Source organism: Squalius cephalus (genome assembly GCF_949319135.1).
Source record: "Squalius cephalus genome assembly, chromosome: 23".
NCBI lineage: Eukaryota > Metazoa > Chordata > Actinopteri > Cypriniformes > Leuciscidae > Squalius > Squalius cephalus.
Genome location: NC_137144.1, coordinates 11,807,937 through 11,828,432, shown reverse-complemented (window position 1 = coordinate 11,828,432; position 20,496 = coordinate 11,807,937).

Genomic DNA, 20,496 nt, shown 5'->3' with positions numbered 1-20,496 from the left:
TTTTCGCTACACAATAAACTGTATAATAATTTAATTTCCTTTTAATAAATAGTAATCCTTCTGTTTAGGATGCTCTGTCACAGGAAGGAAAGTCTAAGAACATTACTTGACACATTTTTCAATAGATAGATTTTACTACTATCAGTATTATAATAGTTAAGTCACTTATTATAATACTGATAGTTGTAAAATCTATCTATTGAAAAATAGAAAAAAGTCAAACTAAGTGAAACTAAGACCATAAAATATTCTCTGGGTTTATGTACGGACAAAGCGGCAACCTGTTTCTCTGTTGAAACCTCTTTTTTTACAGTCGGTTGAAACCAAAACGGAAGTAGAAGTAATATACGTCACTAAATAAGGAAACAATGTACAAAAATAATCTTTTCTATACAAATATAAATAATGATTATGTCTAAATAAATAAAATAAACGTCTACATTTATAAATATTTCTCCAATTATGCACACTTCTGGGTTAAAAGCCCCTATGGATGCTGTTCAGAACACACATGAGTCGGTACAGACGCGACTGAATATGAATGCATGTGTTTATTCTTTTCAAAACTATTTTTTGATTGATCGTTGATATCCTGTACATATGCAGACATGTTGTGGTCTTGATTTTTAGGTCTATAAAGCTTATTATGACCGCCGCTAGCGTAGCTAGCGAAAGCGGTCATATAGGGATTGTCAAAGTTTTTTTTTTTTTTTTTCGTCATCTACTGAATTTTTCGTCAACGATACCAGGGACACCGAAACACCGGGGAACATGAAATTTGGTGGGCATGTAGCCCCACTAGACTTTTACGGAAAAATTTCGTTTGGTCCCCGGGGGCCATTCCCCCCCCCCCCCCTCCCCCCCCCCCCCCGCACTGGGCCCCCCCCCAACCCAAAAAATGCAGTTTTTCCTAAATAACTACCTGAACCGTGGCACTGAGGATGAAGAAATGTTTATGGTATGTTGCTCTTAAGGGCCCACATCAACCTAGCCCATAATCACTCATTTGTGATTTGCGCCCCTCCCATAAAAAATGAAAATGCAATATTATTCTGCTTTAATCGCCCCTATCTTCAGTTGAGATGTTCAGAACTGCACCATATTTCATGTGTATGATTAACTTGACATCCTCTGGGGGTATGCTAAGTTTCGTAGAATTTCATCCATGGGGGGGTATAAAATAATTTCAGTTATGTGCACATTTAGTGACTGTACACTCATCGGCCGATGGTGCTGTTTAGCGAAGGGTTGCTGGTTTAAGATGATACTGTCACACACACACATGCAGGAATACAAACAAACGCAAGCATGCACACACACTGACATCCACACGCACAGACACACACACACAAACACACATGTACGCACGCATACATACACGCACAGACATACACACACACAGACACACACATACACAAACACACACACATACACACACACACAGACAGACATGCACATACTACTACTTTTTTTAGGTATCAGCCATATACCCGATTTACCAATACCCAATGTGTTATGCTTGGGCAGTATACTAATGAGGTGGGTGGGACATGTTTCATGCCATGTTAGATCACATCCTGAGAGTCTACGCTTTCAGAAAATATATAGTTTATATAGTTGAATCAGTTTTCTCTTCATGGTACAGACCAAAATGTATTATGTGTACACTTTCTTCACCTAAATCCATAAAATCCCATTAATTTCAATGGGACATTTACTTAAGTGTTCTACTAGGTACAGTGGGAATGAGTTTAATTTTGTTAACATTGTTTTTTTAAAACTCTGGGACCTGGGCTACAAGATAAAACCACTTTTTTGGGGATTTTTTTTTTTATTATTTCAGTAAAACACAACAAACCCATGCCAAAGTCAGATAACTGACTTTTACCATCAACAGGCACCTCAACCGTTTGGTATAGGTTTGTAGAAATTGAATGGGAGGGTCCTTTGAAAAAAAAATCACAGATTTTTCATACTTAGTATGTATAAGTATATTTTTTGTGGAAAGCCAGTGCAGGCCTGAGCGGCGGTCATATTTTGTACCGCCATGCGGTACATCTAGTTTAAATATAAGCGTTTAAATGACCATCTTAAAGTAGGCTACCATCTGTGAATACACCTGGATCTTCTCTGAAGTTCACAAGAAAGTATTGTTAATGTGCAGTATTCTTAATGCCCGGCCATTGAGTAACATTCAATAAAGACAAAATTCTGGTTGTGCCAATTCACACACAATGTTTATTTAATAGATTTAGAAAAAGACATCTTAAAGGTACAGCTGCAACACCATCCAGTTTAATACTAAGGGCACCATCCGGTGTGTACTAAGGGTGTTTTTTTTTGCTAGTTTCAGCCCGACGCAGTTATCATTTTCACGTCCTGCACCACGTTGTTTAAATAGCAAATGCATTTGCACCCATTTGTGCGCCCATGGGCGTTCTGGTCCGAAACGAGGTGTGTTCAGGCGCATTGTTGACGCGTTGCTATTTTGAGGACACTGAAATAGACTGCGCCATTGACCAACAAAACCTGGTCTAAAGTCAATGGTGCAGTATTACTTTTTTGTTATTTAAAGAGCGTGTTAGTAATGTGTGCTTATAGGCGGGTCCACAACGTGCTCACACTTTGTCCCGTAGATCCGTTTCCTCACTAGACACGCGTTCAGTTTTTCAGCTCGCAAATTCCGTCATGTAAATAGCGAATCCGCAATGGCGCGAGAGCAACTGGCTTTTAAAGTGAATGGGAGATGAGACTCTGATTGTTTTTTTGCACGTTACGCCCAAAACACACCCATTATTCATTAAGAGAATAGGGACAACCCTTTTAGACCATGCGCCGGGAGCGCCGACCATTTTTCCCGTTGTTAAATTATCAAAAGTGGATTCGGACACACCCTAAGTGCACTTGCACCGTGCTCTTTAGACCATGCGCTTAGATCCTTAAAATAGGGCCCTAAAGGTCAGCAAGAGGATAAAAAACAACACTTTTGTACAAGTATACACTGAAATCATTTGAAATAAGAGTTTGATGTACTATGAACCATATTGTAACTTTCAAAACTAAAACATCCAATCCAAAAATACATTTATTGATGTATTATACCATGGTCTGGGTGAATACTCGATTCTGATTGGCTGCAGGGTGTCCATTAAAAAGTGATAGAGTGAAACCATCAGGCGTAACCAGGGAAACCAAGTTATTGTTTGTAAAAACTTTAGATTTCGATTGTAAAACGAATTAAAATATAAACTAATGTTAATATAGTTAAGTGTTAATATACTGTAGTTAACTCTGCTGCGCGTCGGACGGTTCACTAATTCATTAATACCTGACAATGGACACCTCGTCGGTCATTAACCCTTACGTTATTGAAGGCATTCTGAAGGATGTCTTAAGATATACATTAATGTCTTAAAGTCATCATGAAATCAAAATGGACAATTATTGTTTTTTATGGAATGTTGCAGTATTTATTAGAAATGATTTATCCGTGCCCATGATATTTTTTTATTTTTATTCATGTGCCTCATAATCTTTAATTAAAATAGCTTCCCCTCCCTCTTGCTGCGACATCTCTTCTCTTCTCTGATCATGATGATGTATTTAGTGGCGTGAGGGCGGGGCAACCTGTCACTCACATGAGGTCCACCAATAGCAAACCACAACCATCCGATCAATTCCCAATGGACAAAATCAAGTCCCGCCCTACAGTTTTTCCTTGTTCGAAAAGCGAAAAATTTCGGTCCTCACAGATAATTTTCCATAGTAAAGAAAAATAATATACATAATAACCCGAAAAAGGTGTAAGCTGAAAATCCTAAAAAATTTACAACATGACCCCTTTAAGGGAAAAAATGACAATACACAAGAGCAGCTATCAACCCATCACAGCGCGACTCCTACAGCACTGTCATTAGTTTATCTGAGAACACGCCGCCAGGGCAATTTCTCTCTGCTCAGAACCCAATTAAAGCTCTCTGTATGTTTCTCACTCCCAGAGGCCTGTTTGGCAGATGGTACAACCCATCAATGGGCACAGCTGCAGCCCAGACCCTAACAAGCCTGGCATTAGTGCGGGTATTACTGAGATCAGGGTGCTAGAGACCCTCATCTCCACCTCATTCTGGCCTGTCAGCCATGATTAGCATTTGAGCGTAGATGTGTAACTAAGGTCTATGTGCTCGTAAACACATTCAGATGTGTTTGAATGGACACATATATGGAAAAGGCTTTAGTGTGCCAGAGTCTCACAGCGGATTCAGGCCTTGGCAACCTGTCCGGAGGATTAGAAGCTCCATCCAGCACGATTCCCTCAGATCACGCATGATCCGACTGCTGCCCCTCCATCCCAATCAAGACCCTTCCACACACGCTCGTCCTTTCACCTCAGAACGTTGATCGCCTGTTCTTTGTTAATAAAGTCAGTTATGTTGCTAAGTGAGACTGATTTGACTACAATTAGCAAATCTTCCACCAGTTATTAAACAGCTCTCTGGAATACTCGATTCTGATTGGTCAGTCATAGGAATTCTGCCGTCACATATTTTTGTATGATAACACTAAATTCTAAAATTGAATAAAACATTCAATAGATTATTATATTATACATTATATATAATATAAATTTATATATAAAAAATATTATTCTAAAATGGACTGTTGCCCTTTGTTTCATGCCTGTTCAATCTATATAATAAAATAATTTCAATACCTAATCGATAGTTCATAAAATAAAAAATGTATATAATAAATATTTTAAAAATTAAAATGTAAAATAATTTTAAACTGAATTTATTCTAAACAAATGCAATAAATGTTTTTAATAATAAAATAATTTACTCAAATCAATGTTTCATAACATAAAACAATAATATAATATAAATCAAATATTTGTATATTTATGTATTTGATTTATTAAAATATAAATAAACAAATAAAAAAATAAAATGTTTATAATGGTATTCAATTATAAAACTGACTGTTGTCTCAGTAGTTTAATGTCATTTGTATCAATCCATATAATAAAATAATTTCAAACCAAAGTCAATATTTCATAAAATAAAAATATAATATAATATTATAATTAAAGGAGGAGGAGATATATATGTGTGTGTGTGTGTGTGTGTGTGTGTGTGTGTGTGTGCTAAAGTAAATTTAGCGCCTCCTATTCAATATTCTGTTTCACTTGGAAATACATCACAACACAAAGTCTAAACATTCAGTCCTGTCAATCATCATTATGTGCATACAATATAAGCAGCAGACACTGTGTCATCATCCCATTGACAAATTCTTCCAGCAGCCCTCCTCCTCCTCCTCCTCCTCCTCCTCCTCCTCCTCCCCGCCTCCTCCTCTAATTCTCTCTTTCCTTCTATGCGCAGTAACTGTTATAGGTTTTTTTTTTAACTCTGAGCTCCAGCCGAGCCTCGGGTTCGAGCCTCCTGCAAGGGCAGCAAGGCTCAATGGGCAGGAGAACTCGTGAACCTATGAATCAAATATGATGAATCTAGATATAGAGACTTTCCCAGTGAAATTAGAACTTGGTCTAATTGTAAATGTCAGCTGTTTTTGGGGTGGGCTGGTTCAGGAACTGCTACGTGAAGAGGGCCTTTAGCAACAATATCCATCGCCCATTCCCTCCAGCCATCTGTGCCTGCATCTGAGCCCGGGCTGACAGGCTTCACACTTACCGAGTGTGAAATTAGCATGTGTGTGTACTGTGTGTGTGTGTATGTGAAAAACACTGAGGGTGGGGGGAGTCTGATTAAATCGGTGTGGTACGTGTGTGTTCTCGGTGGTGTCATGACTGTGTGAGTGTGTGTTGGGTCCCTGTGGAAGGCACAGGTGTTCGGGTCGACTCTCAGCGGCCTGGAAAGCGTTCGAAGGGAATCTGATCTGTGATGGTCCTCCCCTGAATTATGCTAATTAACCTTCGCCCCCAGAACATCACTCTCCAGTATCAGGGTGAGTTGTTCACGTCAACAAATGACCGTAATTGAGCATTGAACTTCGCTCAGCAGTTTGTGCAACCTGACCCTTTAACTGTGACCTCTGGTTTTGTGACCACGCTGACATCTGCCTTCAGTTGGGAATTAATCACGGGTTTCGTTCGGAACGGAATGCTAGCGTAATGCTTACTGTGGCATATACACTGAATACTGCATTGTTTTTGTTTTCTTTTTTTTAAGTATGTAAATATATTGTTGAAATACTAAAATAATTAAAATGAAAAAACTGAAATAAAAATGAATTAAAATTAAAGCTATAAAGCTATAATTATATATATATATATATATATATATATATATATATATATATATGCTCTGTGTGTATTAGATACAGAACTATTATAGAACTACATTTTACTGTCCTTTACTAAAGCAGCTGAACAATAAAAAAATATTGCATTTCAAGATCATATCTGGCAATACCCATTAAACTCCAGATATAGCATGCTATTTTTATTCATTTCTCAGCACCGTCATCTCCCTTGAGTGGAGATTGATAACGTCATTTTAATCTAATTTCAGTTTTCATTTCATTTCAAGGGTGTATGTTATAAGTGACGTTAGGATTCATCCTTTTCCCTGACTAAAGCCTTTGCCTATTTTATATCTCTCTTTTTTCATTCTTAAAATGGGTGATTTGTTTAAAAAATACTGACACAAACATTCTTCTAATATGCTTAATTTATTCTTGAATATTTTGTAAGCCACCTACACTTACAAAATACAGACATAAATGGACTATCCCCACAAAATTACTGATGACCTTTAACAATTATTTGATGTTAGGCTTGAGCTGTCCAGGAAAGTGAAAATTATGAAACAGTAGTTTTAGTTTTTTGTCTGCAAATGTCCCTGGAATTCACTACACTAATTTGTATCCACTAGGTGGCAACCCTCACATTTGGGCTTCTGCTTTTAAGAGGTACTTCAAGGGTTTGTTCACCCAAAAATTAAATTTTGTCATCACTTACCCTCAAGTTGTTCCAAACACAAAAGAAGATATTATGAAGAATGCTGGTAATAAAACAGCCATTGACTTGCTGTTTGACTTGAAAAAAATGCAAAGTCAATGGCTACCGTCAACCATCTGGTCACCAACATTCTCAAAACGTTATCATGAAAATGCTAAACATCAAGGTACATTTAGGTCATTAGGTCTAAACATTAAGGTCATATTTACCTTCGCGCAGAATTCTGCTGGCAAAATACAGTCATTTCAACAGGAATCCTCCAGCCTGATCTCACGGCAATTCGTACGAATTCTACGAGGTGGCTAATTCGTACGAATTCATACGACCTCACTCGTACGAATTCGTACGATTTTTGCTAAATCGTACATATTTTACGAATTGCCCAATTCGTATGAATTCATACGAATGACCTACCCCTGACCCCGCCCCTAAACCTACCCATCACGTGGGTTTAGACAAATCGTACAAATTCGTACGAGTGAGGTCGTACGAATTCGTACGAATTAGCCACTTTCTTATCACTCGTACGAATTCGTACGAATTGGTCGTGAGATAGCGTTGGAATCCTCACGATCTGGAATTTTGCGCAAGGGAGGGAAACGAAACATTTCCGCACACAGATTTCTCAAAGTTTGTTAAACTTTGAATATGCAAATTCACCTCGTTGACTATTATAAAGCTGATAAGTTTGGAAGTGGCCTCTGAGTAAACAGTGCATCAATATTAGTTACCTTTCGAGGGAACTCAACGCTGCATCATACAGTATGTTGACTCTATGACACCGCTGTCTGAGGCACGTGTAAATTCACACCAGTACTATTGGCCGAGTGCAATGACGACACACCAAGTCTATAAAAAGGGTGCCTGCAAACATGTGATCAGCTTCATTATCTTCAGGAAGCTGCTTGTGTGTGAGCTGTGCAAAAAGAAGCAGTGATAGTGTAAAAAGAAAGCAGTTTGTGTGAATAAAATGAAAAAGAAAAATGGTGAGCAAACAATTAAAAAAATTGTTGTGAGTGATTTGTTTGGGAGCAGAACATGCACGTTCATCTCTCGAGAGGACTAGATGCGTTTACTGTGGCTGTGTCCGAAAGTTCAGGCAGCCGACTTGTTGCCTCATTGTTGCCTCATTGTTGCCTCATAGCCTTCTCACTTTGCCGGCAATGCTTGCGCACGAAGGTACCTCACAAAGCTGATTTCTGAGGTATTTCTGAGGCATCTAGGCTGGTGGGCAAATCGTATGCGGTGGCAGTTCAGGCCTGTGGTGCCTTTCAGGCCTACCAGGCTGACCTACTCAAAGACCTGGACCAGGGTGAGGGTCTATTTCCCACGGACCTGGCCCTCCGCGCCACTAAGCGGGCGGCTTTCGACACTCCTACTCCCTCTCCTGGAACGAGTTCTTGGAGAGAACAGCAGAAGGTGAGCATGGCTGCTCGAGCCCCTCCTCTGAGGAGTATAGGGGGAAGAGACGCTGCGCTGGGAGAAAGCCGGAATCAGACCTGAGGACCATGATTTCGGCGAGAAGGAAGGGAAAGTAAAGTAAGTAGACTAAGTAAAACTTGGGCTCTCGCCCCTTCTGTTTCCCTTCCTGGTTTCTTTAGTCTGCTTCAGTTCTTGGTGCTCTCTGGTGGGGATCCAGTGAGGTGGAGCTGACAGGTGAATAGACAGACATGTTACCTGTCGCCCTCCTAATATTCCAAGGAGCATGGGTTAGGGGCTTATGCTCCCTGGGGGTATCTTATATAGCCTTACCCATCCTTTCTGGCGGGGTATTTAACCCCCTTAGGTTGAGCTTGACAGATGACATCTGTCATCTTCCCCTGGCAGGGGCTGGCATGAGTAGAGCTTGACAGTTGAGATCAAGTAGGGGACTTCCCATACATAGGATAATGCTCTTTGTATACAGGTTGGGCCTGTCTTGACTGGTTGGACTCATTCTCTGTTGCCTCCCCAGATCAATAGTCTGGAAGTTGGGAATTCTCCCTTCGGTACGCTCCTCCCTTAGGCTTATGCTCAGGTCTAGGATTATATATGAAGTTGCTGCATCATGCCACCCTGTATTATCTATCGCCCGGTTCGGCTGATGGAGGTGGTTCTATGGACTTAACTGAGGCTATGGCTATACTTTCCACTGTTAGCTCTGCTCTGGGCTGTCCTGTAGTTGTGGCTCAGACTGATCTAATGCAGGAGTCTCTGTTTCAGAGCTTAATTTTCCTAACACCTGTGGCACTGATCTTGCTGGAAACAGCAACATGATTTCACGGGATGTGCCCGCTTAGTTGCTGACGCATTAGGTTGCTCCAAGTCAGGGCTGTTGAACCCTTCAATGCCTAGGCCTGACAGGGTTGTGCTTAGTGTCTTTCTCAGCAATGCAGGCATTGATCAGCATGGTGTAGTGTGTGTTGTTAACGTCCCTATAGCGCCAGCCACTGACGCAACATCCCTCGGAAGGGAAAGCTTCTCGTTCCCTTCTCATGGAACTGGCGTCTCATGCGTAACCCAAAGATGTTTTTAAATGGTTTAAGGAAATCAATGTACTCAAATGGTTTGAGTTACCTTAGCTTGTTAGGTTTTTTAGGTCAGATCAGTTTAGGTTTAAGATCAGATATCTCTTTACAATGTATTCAAAAGTCATAAGATAGAGTCCCCCATATACACACATATTTGTACACAAAGTAGTACAATTCCATTTGATTAAACTTTATTAATCCATTGAAGCAGGTAGAAAAAGAAAGGCAAGAAGCAGCTGAGGCTCTGTCATTTTTTATTTGACTTAATTTACCTCAGGAGGGTTTACTATGCGGCTACGAGTTGGAAAGAAAGCGCTCAAGATAAGAACGCTACAATTCAATTATTAAGATCACGGATTAAGAACACATTCTGTATGTATTTTAAATTTGAAAGTAAAGTAAATCACAATATTTATATATGTTATATCACAATCGAAGTCCACTTGAATGGATATCCCGTACTCAGTGAGTAGGGAGCAGTCAACACTGCGTTAAGGACCCTATAGATTGGAGCACACTTTAGAACTGAGCAAATTAAATTGGGGCATCTTAGTAAGGTAAACCAGAAAAAGGATTGTAAACAATTACAAAAATAAAATAAATAATAATCTGGTTGCACTTTATTTTACAGTGCATTCACTTACAGTGTACTTACCTAGTACTGGGCTATATAAGATAACTACATGGGTTAAGGTTAGGTTTAGGGGTAGGTTCAGGGTACTTAGTTATTACCCAGATATTGTAATTACTATAATAAGTATATATGTACATGGGGAACAGGACTGTGGAATAATGTGCTACCAATAATCTTTAATACAGGTCTATATATGAAATGTTCCATAAAGGTTTCATCAAACAGATTCAACTGTGAGTTTGTGAGTATTATTCAAGGATTCATTAAATAAAACAGCTCACGGCGGTCAATTCTTTGTGAATTAGACATGATCCAAACATTTCTATGACCAAGACATTCTCTTAAAAAATTAAAAAGACGATTTGAATGTTCCCAAAATGTTCTGGAATAACATTTCCATTATTTAATGAGAGTTTAGAAAACGTTCTTGGAACAGTTTTAGTGTGCATGTGTCAAGCACATTCATTCATGCAGGCTTAATAAATGTAGTGCACTTTGAAAGGCTAGAACACTTGACTATCCTCAAGATGTAAAAGCTGGTGGGAAGAAACAAAGCTTTATAGTAAGGCATCTGACTCAGCGAAAGCTGAGAACTCTATAAATATCTATGTAGGGTGTAAAAATGTATTGGATTTTTGTTATCATTTATAATTTTAAGAATGTTATCAAATATATTTGTGGTTAAGTGAAAAAAAAAGGGCCTAACATCCCATCATGAGATCACGGCCCACGTCTCGTAAGCACGACTCCAGCTCAGCTAACAGCTCATCCGTCAGCATCTCCAGCTGATTTCTATTAGGAGTAACCATTAGCCCTCTCAGTTCAGCCTTTTACTGCAGGAGTAAGTGAGTGCCAGTGAGATGGCATGTCAAAACCAATCTCACAACAGCCTCCAGAAATACTTTGTTGTTAGTTTGTGTTAGCATTGAGCTCTAGAATACAAGATATGAGAGAGCCTCTTGAGAAGAGACTACGTACAATTGTATCCACATTTTCAGGACACACTTAGTTAAACACTGAGGTCAATTCACTCTGCCTTTTACAGGATTCATAAAACCCAAATGCAGCACCAAGAGGTTATTTAGCATTATTTTACACTGAAACACAGTGTGTGGAGTATTTGCAGATAATTTTGCATACATTTTGTTCTGTGAAACAAAATGTTTAACAATGTTTGCTGTTATTGCTATTGAACTAATAACATAAACTATATATAGTCTAAACTTTATTAGTCTATCCCTGCTGAAAATCCCAGCATTGTTGGTCACCATCATAAGGTATGCTTTGCATGCTAGGACCAGTATGGGAACCAGCATAATGCTTTGCATTCTGGGACCAGTATGGGACGCTGGTGACTGGTTTGTTGGTCCCCAGCATGTGAAACAGGAGTGCTGGTGGTTTTGCTTGAGAGCATGGCTATGCTGGTCCACCTTTTACAGACATTTCTTTCAACCAACACTGCAATGCATAATTCAAAATACAGGTAAAATACCTGTAAAAAATCAATACAGAAAATTTCTTCACATTACCGAAATACATTGGGCCATATTTCTACAGGTGTTTCTTAGAGTGTAATATTAAAATAAAGTATAAAATTGTCCATGTCACTCGCATCTTTTTTATAGCACCTAAGTTGCTTGCAGGTATTTGGTACTCTGAATCCATGTTTTGACACATATTCGCCTCTGATAATTATGTCCAGTCTTCAGCCACAAGTCAAACATCTGTGTTTCCTGTTCTAATTGGCTCTTGTGGCCTCAGGTTTGTGCTCTTGTCCAGGTGTCATAGTGTACAGCAGTGAAGATGGGCTGAACTTGAGGCTAATTGGTGTTAATTCACCATCTGTTGAACAACGAAGCAGAAGCTCTCTGGCCTGAGGTTATTCTAGTATTTTCCTGTTCGTGCGATTCACTACAACCAAGACTAACAGGGCCAGATTTACTAAACAGGGCAAATTATCATGAGAGCGCAATCCCATAGAAGCGCAGATGGGAGTGGAAAGTTCTGCGCGTGATCTACTGACAATGCGCACATTAAAGGGCACCTATTATGCAAAATTCACTTTTACATGGCGTTTAAACATAAATGTGTGTTGGCAGTGTGTGTACATAACCACCCTATAATGATAAAAATCCACCCAGTGCTTTTTTTTAAATCCCCATAAATCATAAGCACTGTCTCAGAACAAGCCGTTCTCAGATTCGGGGCCAATGTGATGTACTTTTGCACAGGCCCCTCCCACGACTGTTGAGTGACACTACAGTTTGAGCATAGACCCGCCCTGAGTGAGCTGGACACAGTCCAACATTGTTTCGACGCTTGAGCAGCTGTAGACAAGAATGTCTCCTAAGCGATTGAGGTGCTTTGTTGTTGGATGTAAGAATGAACATAGAAGTCGTCATTTACTCTTGTTGTTACTCGAGGATGGATCAGTACAGTTTGTGATCCAGCTTACGGTCTCCGGAGCGATAGGCTTAACGTTACTGATCACGGCAGAAATGAAAGGGAGAGCACGCACTTTATGACAGCTCATGGAGTCGTTTTACGGATGTAAAGTTCACCAGTTTAATAAGTACCCACTGAAAAGGTGTGTATATATTTGTTTGCTGTTAGCTGTAAAGAGTGTACTTCGCTGTGTATGTTGATGATAATGAAAGGGAGAGAGAGGGGGTTTATGGATAAGACTTTAATGCGCACTTCAGCTATGTGTATATTCAGCTCTTACAGAGATTCTCTGGAGTAAAACTAACACTTTATCTTTTGTGTGACGTACAATAAACTTCATTGAACTCATCAGTATATTATTGGCCATCATTCGGACGCGGGACGCTACATTGTACAAATAGTGGATAAAAGCAAGATGAAAAATAAGTTACAGAGAGTTTCTGTTTTGATATTATCATTCTGTGAGATGAGATTGTCCTGACACTGAGCGCGAGCTCGTGAGGCTCCGCCCTCTGGGCCGGCAGCAACAGCTCATTTGCATTTAAAGTGTAAGTTGCAGGTTAAATTTTTCACGAAGTAATGCAATGTGTTTATTAAACATAAAGATAAGACCGCCCACCATTGTTTTTTATACAAAAATGCTGATATAATACAAAAAGTTGGCACTTTTAACAGTGGTTTTAACCGCTCCCGCTCCCTTCCACTAGATGGGGCGTGACGTCATAAGAGGAACTCACTAGTAGAGTTACCGTACGCTAGCAGCTATATTCGCCTTACATAACTTAAGAAAAGTTGGTTGTATGTTTTATTTGGTAAAAAAAATTATGGATAAAATAACTCCATTGTAAACATACTCGTGTGTGCTGACTTCAAGGGGACCGTGATCCTGCCTGAAATGAGAATAAGCTATTCGCAAAACAAACGGTTTCAGGCACGTCAGATCAGCCGGTCGCGGGTCGAGCTGTTCCACTAAACTCCTAAACGCGTTCACCTCATGGCAGCACATATTCTCCACTGCTGATTCAACTGGGTGGCATAGCCCACACAAACACAGTGATGGGGACATCGATCTCTCTTTTTCTTTTCTGACAATAAACATCGCTAATTAAATCGTGAGAAATTGATAACGCGTGGATTGAGGAAGTGTATTACATGACGTTTGAGGCGTCGATGAGACTAGCGATTGATGCCTGTGCAGTGTGTGCATCTCTACAGCTCTGATTTGGACTGACTTACTGTAAGTAAATAATGTATTCAGTTCAGTCGTTGTCCCTCCTTGCTATTCTACATGACGGCAATATTTTGAAAAGACTTGCTTGTTCCGTTATATTATCCGGGTTAAGTTTGCACCAGGCTAGACGAGCTCTAACGTAGCTAACGTTACTCACCAGGACACCTGGCCAACCCTCCACTAATTCTCCTCACACCAAGCATTAATAACTCTTCGAGTGCCATGGCTGCCCTCTCTCACGCCTGACCGGTTAAAAATTCTAGGGCTGTGGTCCATAAAGAATTTGATGGTTTCCCACATCCTCAGTCGTTCTCCAAATAGCCATAATACAGTAGGAATCTAGCAGAGTATGGGTTGCAAGTTCCTCTTGTGACGTCAATACCCAGTAACTGAAAAAACACGCTACCTTTGAAGAAACCCCAATAAATGTTATTTTAACGCATTTTAAGACAGAAATAATTAAATATATACATATAGAGCACTTTAATTTACACATTAATTGGCTGTGGTGGTTAACCTGCAACTTACACTTTAAAGGGATGCGTACTAAAACGGTGTGTTTTTCTGAGCCCCAAAAAGTGACAATTTAAACATGCTGTAAAAAATGATCTTTTGGGTATCTTGAGCTAAAACTTCACTCTGGGGACATCAGAGAATTATTTTACATCTTGTGAAAAGGGGCATAATAGGTGCCCTTTAAGGAACACAGATGCAGCCAGATTATTTCCATAATGACCAACACAGTCTACAAAGAGCAGCACAAATTAGCGTCTGGTTTAAGACATGCTTTGTTGAGCGTTAAATATAGGCACAAATACCAGTAAATTGACTAGCGCAAACCTTTGTAAATCACCTTGCATGACTCATTTAAATCCTCTCCTTAAATTTGTGTCTGAAAGGGAAACTCCTACAAAGGCATATGTAATAAGGTCAGCAAAAAAAAAATAACCCTGTCCACGCCAATTTCAGCGTTAATATTCATCTCTAATTTTTCATAGCTTGTCTTTAGTAAATCCTGACAGTTGTTTTTTAACACCAAAAGAGGGTTTGCGCTGGCGCCAGCTGTTAGTAAATCTGATTACTGTCTGGAGCATTGTCCCCTCGAGGACCATATGAGAGACTGAGGGCATCCTTGAGGGCATCCTTGTGAAGTTTGGACTGGAGCCCCACCCATACTTCCACTGCTGAGGATGAGCTGCGCTAGATCCCAGTAAAATGGTACGAGGAAATAGAAGAGGGATTTCCCCATAGTCTCACGTCCCCACGGGTCCTGCCCAGCTCCAAGTCTCCTGCATCTCCTATGATCCCACCCATCCTCCCACCCTCTCTTCCTTATGCCAGCCAATTCATTAGCCCCGCCTCCGCTGGTTCCCTTCAGTCCCTTGTCTTCTCCTTTGTTAACTTCTGCTGCTTGGATCCACCTCAAGTCTTCCGGTCGCCAGCTCCGTCTGTTGCGCGGATCCCCTGTCTCCACCTCGGCCCGTCGACCAGTCGGCATCGCCCTCCCTTGGCTCCACCCGAGCCATTGTCCTTACGGCTCCACCAGGCTCCCTCGTCCCTCCGGCTTCGCCTTGGTCAGTCGTCGCTCTGCCTGTGCCATGGACTTCCAGGCCTTTATCTGCACTTCTACCCTCTATCCGTTCAGCTTCGACGGACTCCTCCTTTCCTCCGGCTCCACCTTGGTCCTCAGTCCCACCGGCTCCGCCTCAGTCTTAATGTCGGGTTTATGTTCAGTTTTAGTTTGGTTTGCCCTGTCTACCTGTGTGTCTGGATTCACTAGTTAGATTCTTTGGTCACTGGGTCAGAAATATTATTTAACATCACTGAATCAACCTAAATATATTAATTTAAACCAACAAAATGTATTTCTATGGGTTAAATCAGGTAGGAATAGTTCCTTATTATATTATATTATATTATATTATATTATATTATATTATATTATATTATATTATATTATATTATATTATATTAAAAATATGCTTAATTTTTAGTTAGCAAAATAATATTCTGTCAGGACCATTATCGTCGAATATGATTGACAATTAGCATACAGTTAGAATTGGAGGTATGGTTCCGTTCTGGGCGAGAACTCCCTGCGCATCCATGCAGCCTAGCACAGATAAGAGCAGGGAGAGCAGCAATAACCCCCCTTAGGGTAAACAGAACAGAACCAACATGAATGTATTGCAGATATCATTAATTCAAGATTTTAAAGTACAACATGATTCGAGAATTTATTCTGATTCAAGGGGAATCACAATGCCAAACTGACTGACGAGAGGAGGAGCTGGGGATGGAGGAGGGTAATTCGCTCCTGAGAAACGCGATAGCTGCTGATAATACTGAAGGAGCTTATATATGTATACGGTGATAGGCGTCGTATTCCTATAGGTAGATGTGGATCAGCTGAGAGTCAGCTGACGCGAGCTTGATTTTCTTGTTTGTTTCTTCAGATTTGAGGTTGAAATATGACCTGTATATGTTCTTGACAGGTTTTGTGATACTCAAAACAGAACAAAGAACGCAATGATACAACAACATAGCATGAGAGAGGACAGGGTGTGCAACATGAAATATTCAGAACAATATTCATCATGACACAGTAAACATAAGTCATTATAAGATTCAACCTGATTGCACAATATGTATATGCCTATACACAAAGTGCACACATCACAATATGACTTTTTCTTTTACAGGTTCATATGATCCATGACTGTCTTGTAAACAGTTCTGATCACACACAGTGACCATTAGTGTGAGGTAGTGGGAGTAAACATGACAGCTGCTAGACAGTCCCTGAGAACAGAACATAAACATGACAGCTGTCACACGGTGCCGGAGTATGAGCTGGTAATGTACAGTAGGTGTAATAAAGTGATTAGTGGGATGGCCACTGTTTGTAATGATAAAACTACAGGTCAAATCCAGGTTCAAATGGTGACTTTGATCTCTGGGAGAGGTCTTGGATCATTCGGATAGCCTTGTGGATCCTGTGTTTGTGTTAGATTTGTTGATGGACAGGAAGGAGGTTCTCATGAAGTTTTCAGCCAGTTTTAGTGTCTGCTGAAGGGTCTGGGACTTCATGTGCATTATGCATTATGGATGAATCTCACAAAAACACAAGAACATTTCTGAGACATATTTCACCCCTAAATCAAAAGAAAAAGGAAAAACGAAAATAAAGCTTATCATTAAGAATTTACATCATGTGAAATTATTTTGATAAGAATAAAAAAACATTTCCTCAAATTTTATTACAGTAATATTTCTTAAAGTGTTTTTAATAAAGTGTTTTTAATGTTTATTTTTTTTAATAATAGTCTAAAAACCTAACAGTTCAGATAATATATACTAATATATAATGATTTATAATAATAATATAATAATGTTTATTATATTGCTGATTTATATTGTTATTATTATTAAATACTTAACAGTTCCGATAATATATTACTTTTATTTAGCATAAATAATGATAAATAATAATAGATAATGAGTTTTGTTTTGTTTTGTTTTGTGTATTATTGATTTATTGATTTATTGATTTGAATGGGAATGTGATTTATTGATTTAAGTAACGTGATTTCTTATTATTTTAACTTTTTTAGTTTTTGTACTAATCAAATAGAATTGATTAGTAATAGTAATTAGTAAAATATATAAATAATCATTATAATAAATATTTTTAATGATTAGAAAGCTTAACATTCATTATTATTAATTTATTTACCACAATACATTATATATATATATATATGTATATATATATGTACACATAATGTATTGTGGTAAATAAATTAATAATAATGAATGTTAAGCTTTTTAATCATTAATTATGATATGTTTTATATATATATATGAAGAGTTCAGAGCAAAAGCCTCTAAGTGCCATCTGAAATTTTCTTCTAGAATGATCATTTTTATCAGCTCGTATATTTAAGTTCAGTAATTTCACTTAAATGGCAATGAAAATGACCTTTGAATTGTCATTTAAGTGAAATTACTGAACTTAAATATACAAGCTTGATAAAAATTATCATTCTAGAAGAAAATTTCAGATGGCACTTAGAGGCTTTTGCATCTGAACTCTTCATATTTATATATAAACATATCATAATATCATATACCAACATTTTTACATTATGGTTTTCTGCTGTAGAATTATGTAAAACCTTTTTTTTTTTTTTTTTTTTACATAATTAGTACAAATAATGGACAATTTCAAGTTAGTTTAATTTTTGCATTATACAGTAATGAATTATATATATTTTTTTTTGCACAATATTTTTCTTAGGAACTACAACCTTGCAGTGTTATTTTAATATTATTTATAGCTTTTATTAATATTTTTATTATTATATTTTTAGTTTTCATTTTAATTCTAGTTTAAGTTTTAGTAATTATGCTATGTTCTGTTGTAAAAAAAATATATTTATTTATTTTTACAATTCTAAATAGTTCTAATTTATTTTTATTTCAGTAAGTCATTGTAATAATTTTTAAAACATTTTTTCATGTAATATATATTTTTTTTAGTGTATTTTAGCTTTATTTCAGTTAACGAAATGTTTTAAAATGTATTAATGATAACAATACTGCAAGCTTGCAGTGGAGAGCAGGTTCAGACAGGCAGGTCTCGAGTGTCCTGACTGCAGCGTATCACCTGTTCTCATAACAGCTGTCAGATTAGCAGGTAAAGCACTAAAGTCATCACAGAGCTGCCGGAGAATCCTACACCCATCACCAGAAGGGTCAAGGGTCATTGCTGCTATTCTCAGAGCCATTATTCATGTTTTGCTTGTTGTTTTATCCATTTGAATACTGAAAATACATGTCTACATTTTCTGTGACAAGCTTTTGCCTGACTTTGGACAATTGTAAGTCAGATCACTAAGTAGGGTTCTACATTACTTTGAGTATCATTCAGTGCGTTACACAATGAAGTTGAATCATTTTTATAAAAAATTATTTTTAATAATTTTTCTTTTTTAAATGCGCTTCATATGGTACATTACTCAAAAAAGAATCAAATAAATATAATAACAATGTAATAAATAATATAAAATAATATAATATTTAATATGATTGACTAATGATTACACAGTTACGCAATGAAAGTCACTTTAAGGGTCAAATCATTTTATTTATTAGATACATTTTTTAATTATATTATTATTATAATAGAAAGAATAATATAAAATAATAGAATAATTAGAACAGAATCTGACAACGCCAATGAATTTTATTTTATAAAACATTATAAAAAATATATTATACATTATATTATAAACAAACAAATGTAATATAATACATAATATAATATTATACATTTTTGATATGACTGAATATGTCTAGGTCACACCAATAAAAGTCACTTTAAGGGTCAAATCATTTTATTTATATATACATTATTTTAGGTAATAAGTAAATAATATTATAAATAGTTAATATGACTGAATGTGACTGTTATTAACTTGAGTCAATTCATGCTATTTACAAATTTATCAATTTATTACATAATTGTTATTTTAGAAATGCATTAAAAGTAATATATAAATAATATCAAATAATAAATATTTAACATGACTGACTACATTAATAATAAATATTTAATATGACTGAATCATAGTCCTATTTATTATTCTAAACTGAAAATCTAGACTACATTAAGTTAAGATAATTAAGAAAGTCACTTTAAGTGTCAAATCATTTAATTTATAATTCATTTAATTATTTTATTTTCAAAATAAATAAATAGTATAAAATAATATATTCGATAATATTTAATAGTCACTTTAGTGGTCAAATTAGGAGCAAATTAGCTTAAGCTAAGAACTGCACTTGAAAATAACTTTAAACCAAATAAGATATAAGACGCTTTAAGACTCTGAACTTTCAGAGGAGGATGGAAACTTCATTATAATATGTACACTGAACTGAACTCCGAATACTTTCGGAGAAAGGACATAAAATACAAAGCCTTTGGTGGGATGATATTATACCTTCACACCAAGTCAAAAACCCCCCCACAACTGTGTTGTCTTTCAATGAAGCCGCGTCTTCTCAAAGCTCTCTTCTCTCACTGAAACTAAAGCACTGGTAGCCTTCGACCACACTATTGTTCTCACTAACACCAGATACATATAGAAAAAACTAAAGCAGGCTTGCTTTTAAGTGCTGATATATGACACACAAACAGACAAGGCTTTCTCTCTAATGCTGTTATTAGCGCAGTCATTAATCCTCTGCTTAATGATCTCGCCCGGACACACTCTTCACGGGGCTGTGCACAGGAGCTGGTCCCAGAACCACCTGCTGGCTTTCTGCCCCGTGCTGAGAGTGCCAATTGGCAGCGCTGGGCATGTAAAGCGGACAGATGGAAGCCGAGCGGAGGTCAGGCACTCCGGCAGTGGGGAACGCAAGCAGCTGATCTCCAGAGTCTGACTCCATCGTCTCAGGTAAGCTAGAGGAACCAGATAAATATACAGATATCAGTAGAATAGGATGCAAAATAGGGCCTGGGTCTGTTTCAAAATAGCCATTAAAACACAGTATCATCACAAACTCAGGAAACTAAATATTATATATATTTATATTATGTTATATTTTTGCCTGCTGCTTCTTCTTACTGGCCAAAAAGGACGGAGGCTTGAGGCCCTGCATCGACTACCGAGCGATCAGTGCTCAGACT